The following is a 14,784-nucleotide window of genomic DNA, read 5'->3' on the forward strand; positions in this document are numbered from 1 at the left end:
AAAAATACCAGTATAAGAATACAGGTTTAAGTCTCAGATATCTGAACTTGATAATGATCCCTAGGCACAATATGCCAGAAAAAAAAAAATGTTTCCATGCGTTTCAAATAGTCTCCTCATCTCACTCCATCAGCAAATGAGTATATGCATGGGCAAGTCAGAAAGGTCATACATCCATGGCCTCGAGACACATGGTTTCAGGACACCTTGAACCCTTCTCATGCAAATTATACTAAATCAGCCAAACACTGATGTAACTAATAAATGGAATAACCAACATCCTTTGCTACTTATTTTTCCCCTTGCACTCCAACATAGGACAAGTCTAGAATTTTCAGTTTTGCTTATGTACTGATTTTACCTTCCAAATACAGTCCCTCTGCCCAGCCCTCAGAGCACGTTCACCTCATGTTGGGGAGGCAAGGTGCCACATGGCGACAAGAAACAAAAAGCAACTGGATTAGCGCCTATTCACACACCTCATGTCTCTCTCTGTACCTCTAGTACCAATAGGCCTCAGTTTCTTCACCTATAAAATAAAGAAATGGGGCTAGCTGATGGAATGAGCCACGTGCAGTGTGCTTTTACATCCCATTACTAATGTATTCATCGTTTCCGTCAAGCTTGGACTCATTTTGAAGAGGAATTCCTCCAAAAATTGATGTTTTCATGGGAAAGTGGATAATGAACTATTCTGTGGTTAACACCAATTGAGGGAGTTCTAAATTTTTTTACTTAGGAACAGAGAATTTAAACTTAAAGTGCTATCTGTTCAAGAACTCTATGTGGAAGTATGTGTTTCATGTGACTGACAGTTAAATTAGTTTTCAGATTATTTTAACTTACGATCTTAAATCCTGTTTGTTTTTCTTAGGATTATTAAAAATTAATAAATATTTCATTTTATTAAAACAATTCAAAAATTGATTGTATTTATCAAATGGCTACAAGGATATATTCACATTAACACTTTTTTTTTTTTTTTTTGCGGTACGCAGGCCTCTCACTGTTGTGGCCTCTCCCGTTGCGGAGCACAGGCTCCGGACGTGCAGGCCCAGCGGCCATGGCTCACGGGCCCAGCCGCTCCACAGCATGTGGGATCTTCCCGGACCAGGGCATGAACCCGCGTCCTCTGCATCGGCAGGCGGACTCTCAACCACTGCGCCACCAGGGAAGCCCCACATTAACACATTTTTACATGATATTTGTTTTATCCTTATATTTTCAGATTAATAAATTAAAAACATATTGTTAGAGTTCTGATATCAGAACCCGGATGTATTAATGATTTTTCCCCCATTTTTAGATATAGATTTTCAAATTCTGGAGATGTACAAGATAAGCCTTCATTGTTTCCTCATAAAAATAAAGTCTTATCTTCTCCAAAGAAAGATAGCAACAGAGATTTGTACAATTCAGATGCAAGCATTTTGACAGAGACAAGCACTTTCCTGTTTATAACTTATCAGTCACACCACAGTTTTGGCAACTGCAAAGGACTCTTTACCAATTTTGGAAGGATAATTACAGAAAAGATATGCATGAAGTTTTCTTCAAAGACATAATGGGGTGTGATTTGAAGAAAATCATAAGATCCTACTGCCCCCAAATATCTTTCCCATATCTAGGACCTGAAATTTCCATCATGGTCATAAAAGATGAAAAACAGCATCTGAACTCAAGCTTTACACTAGTGCTGACACATTACCTGTTGCTTAGCAGAAAGCAAAACATGGGGAAAACAGAATACAGGCATATGGGGTGCCACAGAAAAAGAGGCTGAGAGAACAAAGATATTAGAGTAAATAGAGGTCACCACATACCAAACAGGAGTGGGAACTTGGGGGACAAATGGAAATGGATTTCTTATTAAAATCTCCCTATGCTGATAATAGAAACCCAAAAGGGGAAGGAGGGGTTAGTTTAAAAAGCAAGTATTAAGAGGTATAAACTACTATATATAAATAATAAGCTATAAGGATATATTGAACAGCACAGAGAATACTGCCAATATTTTAAGATAACTTCAAATGGAGTATAATCTATAAAAATTTTGAATCCCTATGTTGTACACCTGAAAACTAATATAATATAGTAAATCAACTATACCTCAATAAAACATAAAAATAAAATAAAGTATACAGAAAAAAAAAACTATGCCTGTTCAGGCTATTTTGAAATACTATTTCCCACTGAAGAAACAGACGTTGAATGATTTTTTTTAAAAAAGCAGTTATTCCCAACTGCTAAATCTACATTTTAGTAGAAAAAAATGAATAGCATTCCTATAAAAATAAAAGAGCAAGTATTAAATTCCCCAATGAACAGTATTTATAGAAGCATTCCTTTAATAAAAACCTACCCAGCTGAGTAGAGATACTGTAAATATGAACATTAATTAGAGGTTTCTTCTCTCAAGGATGTGTGAGCTGATAATTAAAATACAAAATAGTAATGGCCAAGGTTGACGTGTGTACAGAGTGCTGTGGAATCCCAGCAGAAGCGTCTACTTCTACCCTGGAGACCTTGGAAAGAGGAGAAGAGATGCTGTGTAAGATGATTCTTGAAGAGAAAGTAACAGATCATTCAGAGGAAAGGAGAAGGCAGTGTGGATTGAAACAAGGGCTCAAGAAGGGAAATTGTGCAGCAATTAGGAAGATGTAAAAGGTGGTGGAGGCTCTGAAATCAGATCTAAGTTCAAATCCAACAGCAGCTTTGAGAATTTAAGAAACTGCTTAACTTCTCTGAACCTTGTTTTCTCTTCATCTGTAAAATGATAATAACAATAACAGTAGCATCTTCCTCATTGGCTGCTGTATATTTAAATGCATATCAGGGTCTGTACTGTGGTCAATAAAATTTAATCATACTATTAGGTGCCATAAAAGTCCAAATGAGAGGCAATGATAGTCAGAGCTAGGCAAGTGAGGAAAAGAGAGACAGTTCTGAGGGAGAAACTGTGAATTGGTCAGATAAGGGAAAAAAGGGAGAGATCAAGGCTGATGCAAAGCTTCTAATTTGAGCATCAGGGCAGGTACAGATGCCATGAGCGGAGAGAGGCAGCCCAGGAAGGTGAGCAGGACTGGGAGGCCTGCTGTGTGTGAGTGTCTACATGCCGTGCTGGGGACTCCAGAGAGAGGCAGAGATGTAGATCTGGGAGCTGTTAGCATGGCTGAGTCACTGACCACAGAAGGTCTTACAGGGAAACTGCAAAAGAGAGGGTAGAAACCCAAAGCACTCAATCAAACCTTAGAGAAAAAAATAACATACTAATGACTCAAATTCTTGCTGTAAGCTCATCATGACATTTGCAGTAACGATAATGATGGTTTACTGCGTTTTCCTCTGTGGATATTGTGCTAAGTGTTTGAATACGTTATTCATTCATTCAACAAGTAGTCTCAGAGCACCTTCTGAATGCCAACCTGGTTCTCAGGTGAGAACCAGAGATGCAACAACAAACCTAGCAGAAGACATGGCTGCCCGCACGGAGCTTGCACTGTCTTGTGTGACAAAACAGTAACCAAATAAACAACATCACATCAGATTACGACAAGTGCTACAAAGAAAGGAAGAGAAACCAATACGATAGAGAGCAGCAGAGGCAGGATGGGGACAGCTGGAGACAGCTGTCAGGGGAGCTTCTCTGCAAAGTTCACGTGGTCCCCCCTCCCAACAGCCCTAACCAAGGCTGGGACTCCAAGGCTTTGCAAAGTTAAATAACTTTTTCAGTGCCTCTTGGCTACAACCAAGATTTTTCTGACTCTCATACCTTAACCACGATAAGTACAGCCTCCCACAAACAAGCTAAATGGCAAGGAAATGCACAATAACCTAATATAGTAAAATACATATTCAAATATAAAGTGCTATTACCTACACAGACTGTTTTAATATGGAAACGGTCACTATTACAGCTACTGCTAGTTACTGCTGCTAATAAGCTTGTACAGATTGGTTTAAAACATCGCTGATGCTTGGGTTTCTGCTAGAAAGAAGAATTAGCAGGCAACTGATTGATGTAATGATGCCCAAGTTCCAGAAATAAGATGAAACCCCCTCTCTTTAGTTAGCAAATACATCGTTGACTCCAGGAACTGAAACACACATATTGAGTAGTCAGCTTACGTTTATGAAAATGATGCAGGGGGAGACAGGAGAGGAACCAAGCCTGTCGAGAGGTTGGAGGTCATGGTACTTACCGTGCAGCATCCCACGCTGTCACCGCTGTCCTGGATGGAAAGTGAGCAGGAGGTCCAGGCTCAGGACCATGGCCATGGCCAGTGAGTACTAATGGCTAAATCTTCAGATTGAGAGCCTGGAGGAAAGGTGTGGGCAGAGAGTGAAAATGTCATTAGAAACACGAAAAGCCAAAGAAAGAAAGTGCTGAAAGAATCTAGAATCAACGGCCAAAAACTTTAGAGAAAATAAAGGAGGAAATGATGAGGGTATTTTAGTTATTTTCACAAGCAGCATCTTTCTCATCTGAGGTCATTTTTTAAAAATCTATCAGCCATACATGCAGCAGCATTTGCCACTTTCTGAAGACACCACCCAACATCTGGCACCTAGCACTGTCACGGTCAGTTTCGCTTAAATTAGGAACCAGTCACTGAGGGCTTAGATCCTTTATCTAATTATAAAGAAATGTGTTTATAGAAAGGATTTGACCAGTGGCATTTTCAAATTTTAACACTTTATGGGCAGAATGTCTTAGAAAGAATAACTCATTTTCAAAAATCAATAAAGTCCTAGTAGTTTTCTGGTAGCATCTTTGGGATTCTCTATGTATAGTATCATGTCATCTACAAACAATGACAGCTTTACTTCTTTTTCAATTTGGATTCCTTCTATTGCTTTTTCTTCTCTGATTGCTGTGGCTAAAACTTCTAAAACTATGTTGAATAAGAGTGGTGAGAGTGGGCAACCTTGTCTTGTTCCTGACCTTAGTGGAAATGGTTTCAGTTTTTCACCACTGAGGATGATGCTGGCTGTGGGTTTGTCATATATGGCCTTTATTATGTTGAGGAAAGTTCCCTCTATGCCTACTTTCTGCAGAGTTTTTATCATAAATGGGTGTTGGATTTTGTCAAAAGCTTTCTCTGAATCTATTGAGATGATCATATGTTTTTTCTCCTTCAATTTTTTAATATGGTGTATCATGTTGCTTGATTTGCATATATTGAAGAATCCTTGCATTCCTGGAATAAACCCCACTTGATCATGGTGTACGATCCTTTTAATGTGCTGTTGGACTCTGTTTGCTAGTATTTTGTTGAGGATTTTTGCATCAATGAATTTGGTAAAGTAGCAGGATACAAAATTAATGCACAGAAAGCGCTGGCATTCCTATACACTAATGATGAAAAATCTGAAAATGAAATTAAGAAAACACTGCCATTTACCACTGCAACAAAAAGAATAAAATGTCTAGGAATAAAGCTACCTAAGGAGACAAAAGACCTGTATGTAGAAAGTTATAAGACACTGATGAAAGAAATTAAAGATGATACAAATACATGGAGAGATATACCATGTTCTTGGATTGGAAGAATCAACATTGTGAAAATGACTCTACTACCCAAAGCAATCTACAGATTCAATGCAATCCCTATCAAACTACCACTGGAATTTTTCACAGAACTAGAACAAAAAATTTCACAATTTGTATGGAAACACAAAAGACCCCAAATAGCTAAAGCAATCTTGAGAACGAAAAATGGAGCTGGAGGAATCAGGCTCCCTGACTTCAGACTATACTACAAAGCTACAGTAATCAAGACAGTATGGTACTGGCACAAAAACAGAAAGATAGATCAATGGAACAGGACAGAAAGCCCAGAGATAAACCCACGCACATATGGTCAACGTATCTTTGATAAAGGAGGCAAGAATATACAGTGGAGAAAAGACAGCCTCTTCAATAAGTGGTGCTGGGAAAACTGGACAGGGACATGTAAAAGTATAAGATTAGAACACTCCCTAACACCATACACAAAAATAAGCTCAAAATGGATTAAAGACCTAAATGTAAGGCCAGAAACTATCAAACTCTTAGAGGAAAACATAGGCAGAACACTCTGTGACATAAATCACAGCAAGATCCTTTTTGACCCACCTCCTAGAGAAATGGAAATAAAAACAAAAATAAACAAATGGGACCTAATGAAACTTCAAAGCTTTTGCACAGCAAAGGAAACCAGAAACAAGACCAAAAGACAACCCTCAGAATGGGAGAAAATATTTGCAAATGAAGCAACTGACAAAGGATTAATCTCCAAAACTTATAAGCAGCTCATGCAGCTCAATAACAAAAAAACAAACAACCCAATCCACAAATGGGCATAAGACCTAAACAGACATTTCTCCAAAGAAGATATACAGATTGCCAACAAACATATGAAAGAATGCTCAACATCATTAATCATTAGAGAAATGCAAATAAAAACTACAATGAGATATCATCTCACACCGGTCAGAATGGCCATCATCAAAAAATCTAGAAACAATAAATGCTGGAGAGGGTGTGGAGAAAAGGGAACACTCTTGCACTGCTGGTGGGAATGTAAATTGATACAGCTACTATGGAAAACAGTATGGAGGTTCCTTTAAAAACTACAAATAGAACTACCATACGACCCAGCAATCCCACTACTGGGCATATACCCTGAGAAAACCATAATTCAAAAAGAGTCATGTACCACAATGTTCATTGCAGCTCTATTTACAATAGCCAGGAGATGGAAGCAACCTAAGTGTTCATCATCGTATGAATGGATAAAGAAGATGTGGCACATACATACAATGGAATATTACTCAGCCATAAAAAGAAATGAAATTGAATTATTTGTAGTGAGGTGGATGGACCTAGAGTCTGTCATACAGAGTGAAGTAAGTCAGAAAGAGAAAAACAAATACCGTATGCTAACACATATATATGGAATCTAAGGGGAAAAAAAAAAAGGTCATGAAGAACCTAGGGGAAAGACGGGAATAAAGAAACAGACCTACTAGAGAATGGACTTGAGGATATGGGGAGGGGGAAGGGTAAGCTGTGACAAAGTGAGAGAGTGGCATGGACATATATACACTACCAAACGTAAAATAGATAGCTAGTGGGAAGCAGCCGCATAGCACAGGGAGATCAGGTTGGTGCTTTGTGACCACCTAGAGGGGTGGGATAGGGAGGGTGGGAGGGAGGGAGATGCAAGAGGGAAGAGATATGGGAACATATGTATATGTATAGCTGATACACTTTGTTATACAGCAGAAACTAACACACCATTGTAAAGCAATTATACTCCAATAAAGATGTTTAAAAAAATCAATAAAGTCTTCAGAGTTCAGGAAAAATATTGATATCCACTATTTTACTTGAGCCTCAAAACAGTCCTATCAGGATGAATTTTTATCCCTGATATGTGAGAAGGAGAGTAGTGAGACCCAAAGAGCACATGGGCCGGTGGTTGAGTGGTGAGGTTCTCGCATGCGAACAGAAATCCAGTAGCAGGTGGTAATAGGAAATGCCTTGCAGAGGTACGGGGTGAAGTAAGTGAGTTGATGGATTCAGACTCCCAGACCACTATACCTGGCAGGTCACCGTGAGCCTATAAAGGTAGTTATTAAGACAGAGCTTGGGATTTTAGAGAATAACAGCATGTGAGAATCAAAATGGAGGGAATCTGTAGATGGGATACAAGAGAAAAATAAAATGAAATACATCGGGGAAACAGAAGAAGCTGTATTGTAAATGCAGGGAGCAGTGGCCTTAGATGACAATTGCTAGAAGGGAGGAGGGGGAAATGAAGAAATAAGCCGCATGCAGAAGTGCTATGATAGTAAATAAGCAGTGCTTATAACGATAAACACCCTTCATTAGAGAGCTTCCATTCTTAATAAGGAAAGGAAACTTTTCAATACAAGAAAGGAATCTGCCAGATCTATAAACATACTTAGTTTGAAACTTATCCTGTAAAAGGAATGGTATACAGAAAGAGGTGGGAAAACCTACTGGATAATTTAACTTCTTGACAGGATTACAGCTCATCTTGCTGCTTCTAATTAATAATGTATTTAGCTATATTATTAGACACTTAGATGTGTTTTTCTGGCAGCAACGGTAACTGAGTTCTTTCTCACAGGCCTTTGCTAGTGAGAAGCATAATAAAAGACAGTGAAGGTAAATACAGTCTGCTTTCATGCTGTAAGGCTGTCTGATAGCACCCCAGCCCTTTAGTGATTTATACACAAGTTACATCCCAAGTAACTAATTCTAAATGGACCGTACGTGCTAGCTCCGTTTTTATGTCTCAGTGTGGCAGTTTGTTTCTAGAGTTGCCACAGTTGAATGTTACTATTAGCTTAAAGCTTTGGTGAAAAGTGTCATCGATGCTTATTCTTTGAGAAGAGGAAAAAGAAAAAAGATACTGAGGTTCTCTTTCCAGAAAAAAAAAAACTTGGAAGCTACTAGGTGCCAGGCACTGTGATAGTCATTTTGCATTTCTTATCTCATTGAAGTCTCACAATAAATGTGCAAAGAAGTTATTATTAACTACATTTTAACCTTGAGAAAACTAAGCTTCAGAGAGATTAAAAACTTGTCCAAGTTCACTCAAGGAACCAAGAAACCAAGCCAGGACTAAAACTAAGAACTTTCTGACTCTGAAATAACCGCTCTTCCCATAAATCAAATGAGATTTTGCTGATTAAAGACCAAAATTGCAACTTCTTTCAGTCACATGCTTAAAATTAGCCTCTGAAATTGAGGAGACTCTTTTGTGACTGAGTAATGACTGATTTTCTTAATAAATCTCAAAAGAGGGCCTCCCTGGTGGCGCAGTGGTTGAGAGTCCGCCTGCCGATGCAGGGGATACGGGTTCGTGCCCCGATCTGGGAAGGATCCCATATGCCGCGGAGCGGCTGGGCCCGTGAGCCATGGCCGCTGGGCCTGCGCATCCGGAGCCTGTGCTCCGCAACGGGAGAGGCCACAACAGTGAGAGGCCCGCATACCGCAAAAAGAAATAAATAAATAAATAAATAAATAAATAAATAAATAAATCTCAAAAGAGATATTGTCATCATTCAAATTATATTGTAAGGATGGTCACAGTCATTATCCTGAACACAGACAAGTTAGCAAGTTCTTTCTATGCAATGTGCAACAGTTATTGATATGTGCACTCTGATGCACATTCTAAGAAAAAAAAAAAACCATGAAGACTTAATTTTAAAAGATATTACTGTCTTCAGTAATTCCCTATCTTTCCAAAGGCAAGGAAATTCTTCAGATAAACTGAACTGAATAATCTGAATTTTTTGAAATGAGTACCCGTTCAGAAAACAGGACGATGTTCAGAAATCATCATGGCCCTCCTTGCTTGCTAGACTTCTCTGGAGCAGTCTCCCACCCACTGCAGCATCACCAATCATCTACCCCCCGTCTGAGATCGCCACCTGAACTCCAGACAGGAACTGTGCAATGCCACCACACTTCAGAACCCCCATGTACACTCACCCTCTTGGTCAGTTATTGCACTAAAGATGTAATACATTATCATCACCCATGTTCAGTAACTGTGAAAAGTGGGTGATCTGAATCCCATTTTTCAGATGACGAAACTGTTACTTACCTGAAGTCATAAACCTAACAACTGATGGAGCCAGGCAGCAATCCAAGCCCAGGTCTTTCTAATTCCAAGTCTGATTCTTGTCCCTCTCGCCCTGACTGCCTCTCTGTATAACTTCCAGTTCCCACTCGTGGTTCCAGAGCCCTCCTGATCTTTTCTGTGTCTATAAACTGAATGCCACTTTTCCTCCTTATAATTCATCTCTGCTTTCTTTTTCTCCTGGACTCTTTATGAGGATGAATGGTGTCACTTACCAACTGTAATATATTTGTATGTTCACTTGTCTACCTCTTCCACTAAATTCTCAGTTACCTTTGTGTGCCTACAACCCGTCGGAGGGCCTGGCAAAAAGTCTGACACATTTAACATATAAGTATTTGCTTGGTAAGTGATGCTATTCTGTCACCTTAGCTGGAACCCTGGAGGTCATCCACGACTCATTCCTCTCCTGACCCTGAGACCAGTACGAATCGAGTCTCATCCGTTCTACTTTAAATGTCTCGTGAAGCTGTCTTCAGTTTTCCACCGTGACTGCCTTAGTTATGGTTTCCATTCCCACCTCTTGCTTGGATTACCACAGTTCTCTTCTGAATGATGGAAACACCCTCCTCTCTGAGGTGATTCTCGCCAAAAACATTGTCTACCCAATGCGATCCGGTTATTCAGTAACTCCTCACCACCTCCACCACGACACATGTCTCTTCAGAGCTCTGACCGTGCAAACCGCTCTCATCTCGCCCTTCGCTGGCCCTCACGTGCTCTCTCTCTCTACCCCTCTGGACCCGCACAGGTCCAGCCATTACACACTGCTTATAAGCCCCTTAAACCTAGGTGCTATTTCTCCACTGTGTGGCTTCTTGCACAAGCAATGCCCTTTATCCATTTATTTACCTCATACACTTCTAATTAAAAGGCCAGTCAAAGGTTAATAATTTGTCATCCCTTTAAAGGGACAGTCTTCACGCCTGGTGGATCAAGATGGCAGAACAGGAGGATCCTGAGCTCACCTCTCCCCAGGGACACACCAAACTACAACCACACATACAACAACTCTCTCTGAGAACAGCCTGAAGACTAGCAGGACACATTTACTACAACTAAGGATATAAAGAAAAGCCCACATGGAGACGGGAAGAAAGGGAAGAGATGCAGTCTTGTCACAAGCCACACCCCCGGTGCAGTGGCCCACAGGCAGGAGGGACATCACAACCACGGATGCCCCGAGGAGCAAGGGGTCCATGCCTCACACTGGGCTCCCCAACTCAGGGGACCTGCACAGGGAAGATGAGCCCCATAACGTCAGACCTTGAAAGCCAGTGGGACTTACATCTGGGAGAGCCAGAGAGCTGTGGGAAACCGAGACTCCGCTCGTGAAGGGCTCGTGCACAGACTCACTCTCACTGCGTCTCAGCACAGAGGAAGCAACTTGGAAAGTGCCTGGGTTATGTGAGAAGGAGATTTGTTGACTAATATTAGGGCCTGTGCTGGAGGGACAGGGATCTGGTAAAACTTTCTTCAGGGACAGAAGCGCTGGCGCGTGCCATTTTGTTGTGCTCTCTTTCTACCTACCTGGCCTGGCACTGGCAGGTGCCACTTCTGTCACTTGCCATCATCTCAGCTAAAACCATGCACCCACCCCGGTGTTCTCCTGAGGACCAGCCCTGCTACCAGGCCCATCCCAGCTGGCCCTTCCAAAGCAGCTCCCAGCACCCCCCCTCCGCCTTGGCAAGTGCCCTGTGTCAGCATCAGTGGCCCCTCTAAAGCAGTTCTTGCTCCAGGGGGCCAGCCCCCAGCCACAGCATGTTCACAACAGCCACAGCAAGGCCTCAGGGCCAGTCACACTGGGGGCCAGCCCCACACATCAGCATGCCCACAGCAGTTGCGTGCAGACCTCTCAGCCCGCTGGCCTGAGGGCCAGCCCTGCCCACCAGCATGCCTGCAGCAATCACAGCCCAAACACAGCAAAAGGGCACACACAGTCCACACAGGAGATAAACCTGGAGCACCTGGCTCTGGTGACCGGGGGGATTGTGCCACTGCGTCCCGCAAGACACCTTCTACATAAGGCTACTCTTTAAAGACTGGAAGATATATACCTCACATGCTTAATACATAGAAACAAACACAAAGAGTTAGGCAAAATGAGGAGACAAAGTAATACCTTCCAAACAAAAGAACAAGACAAAACCTCAGAAAAGGAACTAAATGAAACGGAGATACAAAATTTACCAGGTAAAGAGTCCAAAGAAATATTCATAAAGATACTCACTGAACTTTGGAGAAGAATGGATGAACTCAGTGAGAACTTCAGCAAAGAGACAGAAAATATAAAAAACCAATCAGAGCTGAAGAATACAATAGCTGAAATGAAAAACATACTACAGGGAATCATCAGCAGATTTGAGGATGCAGAAGAACAGATCAGCAATCTGGAAGACAGGGTAATGGAAATTAACCAACTGGAACAGCAAAAAAAAAAAAAAAAAAAAAAAAAGAATCCAAAAAAATGAGGATAGTTTAAGGGCCCTCTAGGACAACATCAAGTGTGCTAACATTCGCATGATAGGGGTCGCAGAGGGAGAAGAGAAAAAGAAACAATGACAGAAGACCTATCTGAAGATAATGGCTGAAAACTTTCCTAACCTGGTGAAGAAAACAGTCATCCAAATCCAGGAAGCTACAAAAAAGAAAAAATTACAGGTGAAAATCTCTGAGGAACACAGATGCAAAAATCCTCAACAAAATACTAGCATGCCAAATTCAACAATATATTAAAAGGATTATTCACCATGATCAAGTGACATTCATTCCAGGGATGTAAGGATGATTCAACATCTGCAAATCAGTCAATGTAATACACCACATTAACAAAATGAAAAATAAAAATCATATGATTATATCAATAGACGCAGAAAAAGCATTTGACAAAATTCAACGCCCATTCATGATTTTTAAAAAAACTCTTAACAAATTAGGCATAGAAGGAACATATCTCAACATAATAAAACCCATATACAACAATCCTACAGCTAGCATCATACTCAATGGTGAAAGGTTGAAAGCATTTCCTCTAAGATCAGGAACTAGATGAGGATGCCCACTATTGCCACTGTTATTAAACATTGTATTGGAAGTCCTAACCACAGCAATCAGAAAAGAAAAGAGATAACAGGCATTCAGATTGGAAAGGAAGAAGTACAACTGCAACTATTTGCAGATGACGTGATACTATATCCAGAAAACACCCAAAGACTCCAGCAAAAATCTATTAGAACTAATAAATAAGTTAGTAAAGTGGCAGGACCAAAATAAATATACATAAATCTGTTGCAATTCTATACACTAATAACAAAACTATCAGAAAGAGAAATTGAGAAAACAATCCCATGTACTATTTCATAAGAAAGAAAAAAATACCTAGGAATAAACTGAGCCAAGAAGGTGAAAGAGCTATACTCTGGGAACTGTAAAACACTGATAAAAGAAAGTGAAAACAACACAAACAAATGGAAAGATATATTGTACTAGTGAATTAGAAGCATTAATATCGTTAAGATGTCCCCAAGCAATCTAAAGACTCAATGGAATACCTATCAAAATACCAATGGCATTTTTCACGGAATTGGAACAAATAATTCAAAATTTTGTACTGAACAGCAGACCCTGAATAGCCAAAGAAATTTTAAGAAAGAAGAAAAAAGCTCGAGGTATCATGGTCTCTGATTTCAAACTATACCACAAAAGTATAGTAATCAAAACTGTATGATACTGGCACAAAAACAGAAACATAGATCAATGGAAACAACAGAATAGGGAGCCCAGAAATAAACCCATGTATATATGGTTAACTAATGTATGACAAAGGAGCCAAGAATACACAGTGGGGGAAAAGACAGTCTCTTCAATAAATGGTGGTGGGAAAACTGAAAAGCTACATGCAAAAGAATGAAACTGGACCACTTTCTTATATCACATACAAACATAAACTAAAAATGGATTAAAGCCTTGATTTCAAGACCTGAAACCATAAAACTCCGAGAAGAAAACACTGGCAGTAGCTCTTTGATATCAGTCTTGGAAATATTTTGTTGGGATCTGTCTCCTCAGGCAAAGGAAACAAAAGCAAAAATTTAAAAATGGGACTACATCAAACCAAAAAGCTTTTGTGCCATGAAGGGAATCATCAATAAAATGAAAAGGCAACCTTCTGAATGGGAGAAGATACTGGCAAATGATGTATTTGGTAAAGGGTTAATATCCAAAATATACAAAGAACTCACACAACTCAATATAAAAAAAACAGTAAACAATCTGATTACAAAATAGGCAGAGGATATGAATAGACATTTTTCCAAAGAAGACATGAAGATGGCCAAAAGACACATGAAAAGATGCTCAACATCACTAATCGTCAGGGAAATGCAAATCAAAACCATAATGAGATATCACTTTACACCTGTCAGAATGGCTATTATCAAAAAGACAAATAACAACAAATAACAAGTGTTGACGAGGATGTGGATAAAAGGGAATCCTCCTGCACTGCTGGTGGGAATGTAAATTGGTGTAGCCTCTATGGAAAACAGTATGGAGATTCCTCAAAAAATTAAAAAAAAAACTGCCATATGATCCAGCAATTCCACTTCTGGGTATTTACCCAAAGAAAATGAAAAGACTAATTTGAAAAGATAAATGCACTCTTATGTTCACTGCAGGACTATTTACAGTAGCCAAGATATGGAAGCAACCTAAGTGCTTAAAAGTGGATAAAGAAGATTTGGTATATATAAAAACAATGGAATATAACTCAGCCATAAAAAAGAAAGATATCTTGCCATTTGAGACATGGATGAACCTAGAGGGTATTATGCCAAGAGAAGTAAGTCAGATAGAGAAAGACAAATACCATATAATTTCACTTATATGTGGAGTCTAAAAAACCAAACAAAACAGAAACAGAGTCAGATACAGAGGGCAAACTGGTGGCTGCCAGAGGGGCGGGTGTGGGAAGTTGGGTGAAACAGGTGAAGGGATTAAAAAGTACAAACTTCCAGTTTTAAAATAAATAAGTCATGAGGGTCTAAGGTACAGCATAGGGAATATAGTCAATAATATTGTAATAACTTTGTATGGTGACAGATGGTTACCAGACTTACCG

General features: G+C 39.9%; 1 long non-coding RNA gene across 2 annotated transcripts in view; it reads right to left on the reverse strand.

The window, feature by feature from the left end:
- Positions 1–4,208: 4,208 nt before the first annotated feature.
- The window catches only part of LOC132483379 (uncharacterized), a 124,740-nt gene continuing 114,164 nt past the window's right edge, over positions 4,209–14,784 (reverse strand). For both annotated transcript variants that reach the window (XR_009531065.1, XR_009531064.1), the window contains one exon: positions 4,209–4,318. This is a non-coding gene — a long non-coding RNA (uncharacterized LOC132483379). The remainder of the gene's footprint in view (positions 4,319–14,784) is intronic.

Source organism: Mesoplodon densirostris, chromosome 2 (genome assembly GCF_025265405.1).
Source record: "Mesoplodon densirostris isolate mMesDen1 chromosome 2, mMesDen1 primary haplotype, whole genome shotgun sequence".
Taxonomy (NCBI): domain Eukaryota; kingdom Metazoa; phylum Chordata; class Mammalia; order Artiodactyla; family Ziphiidae; genus Mesoplodon; species Mesoplodon densirostris.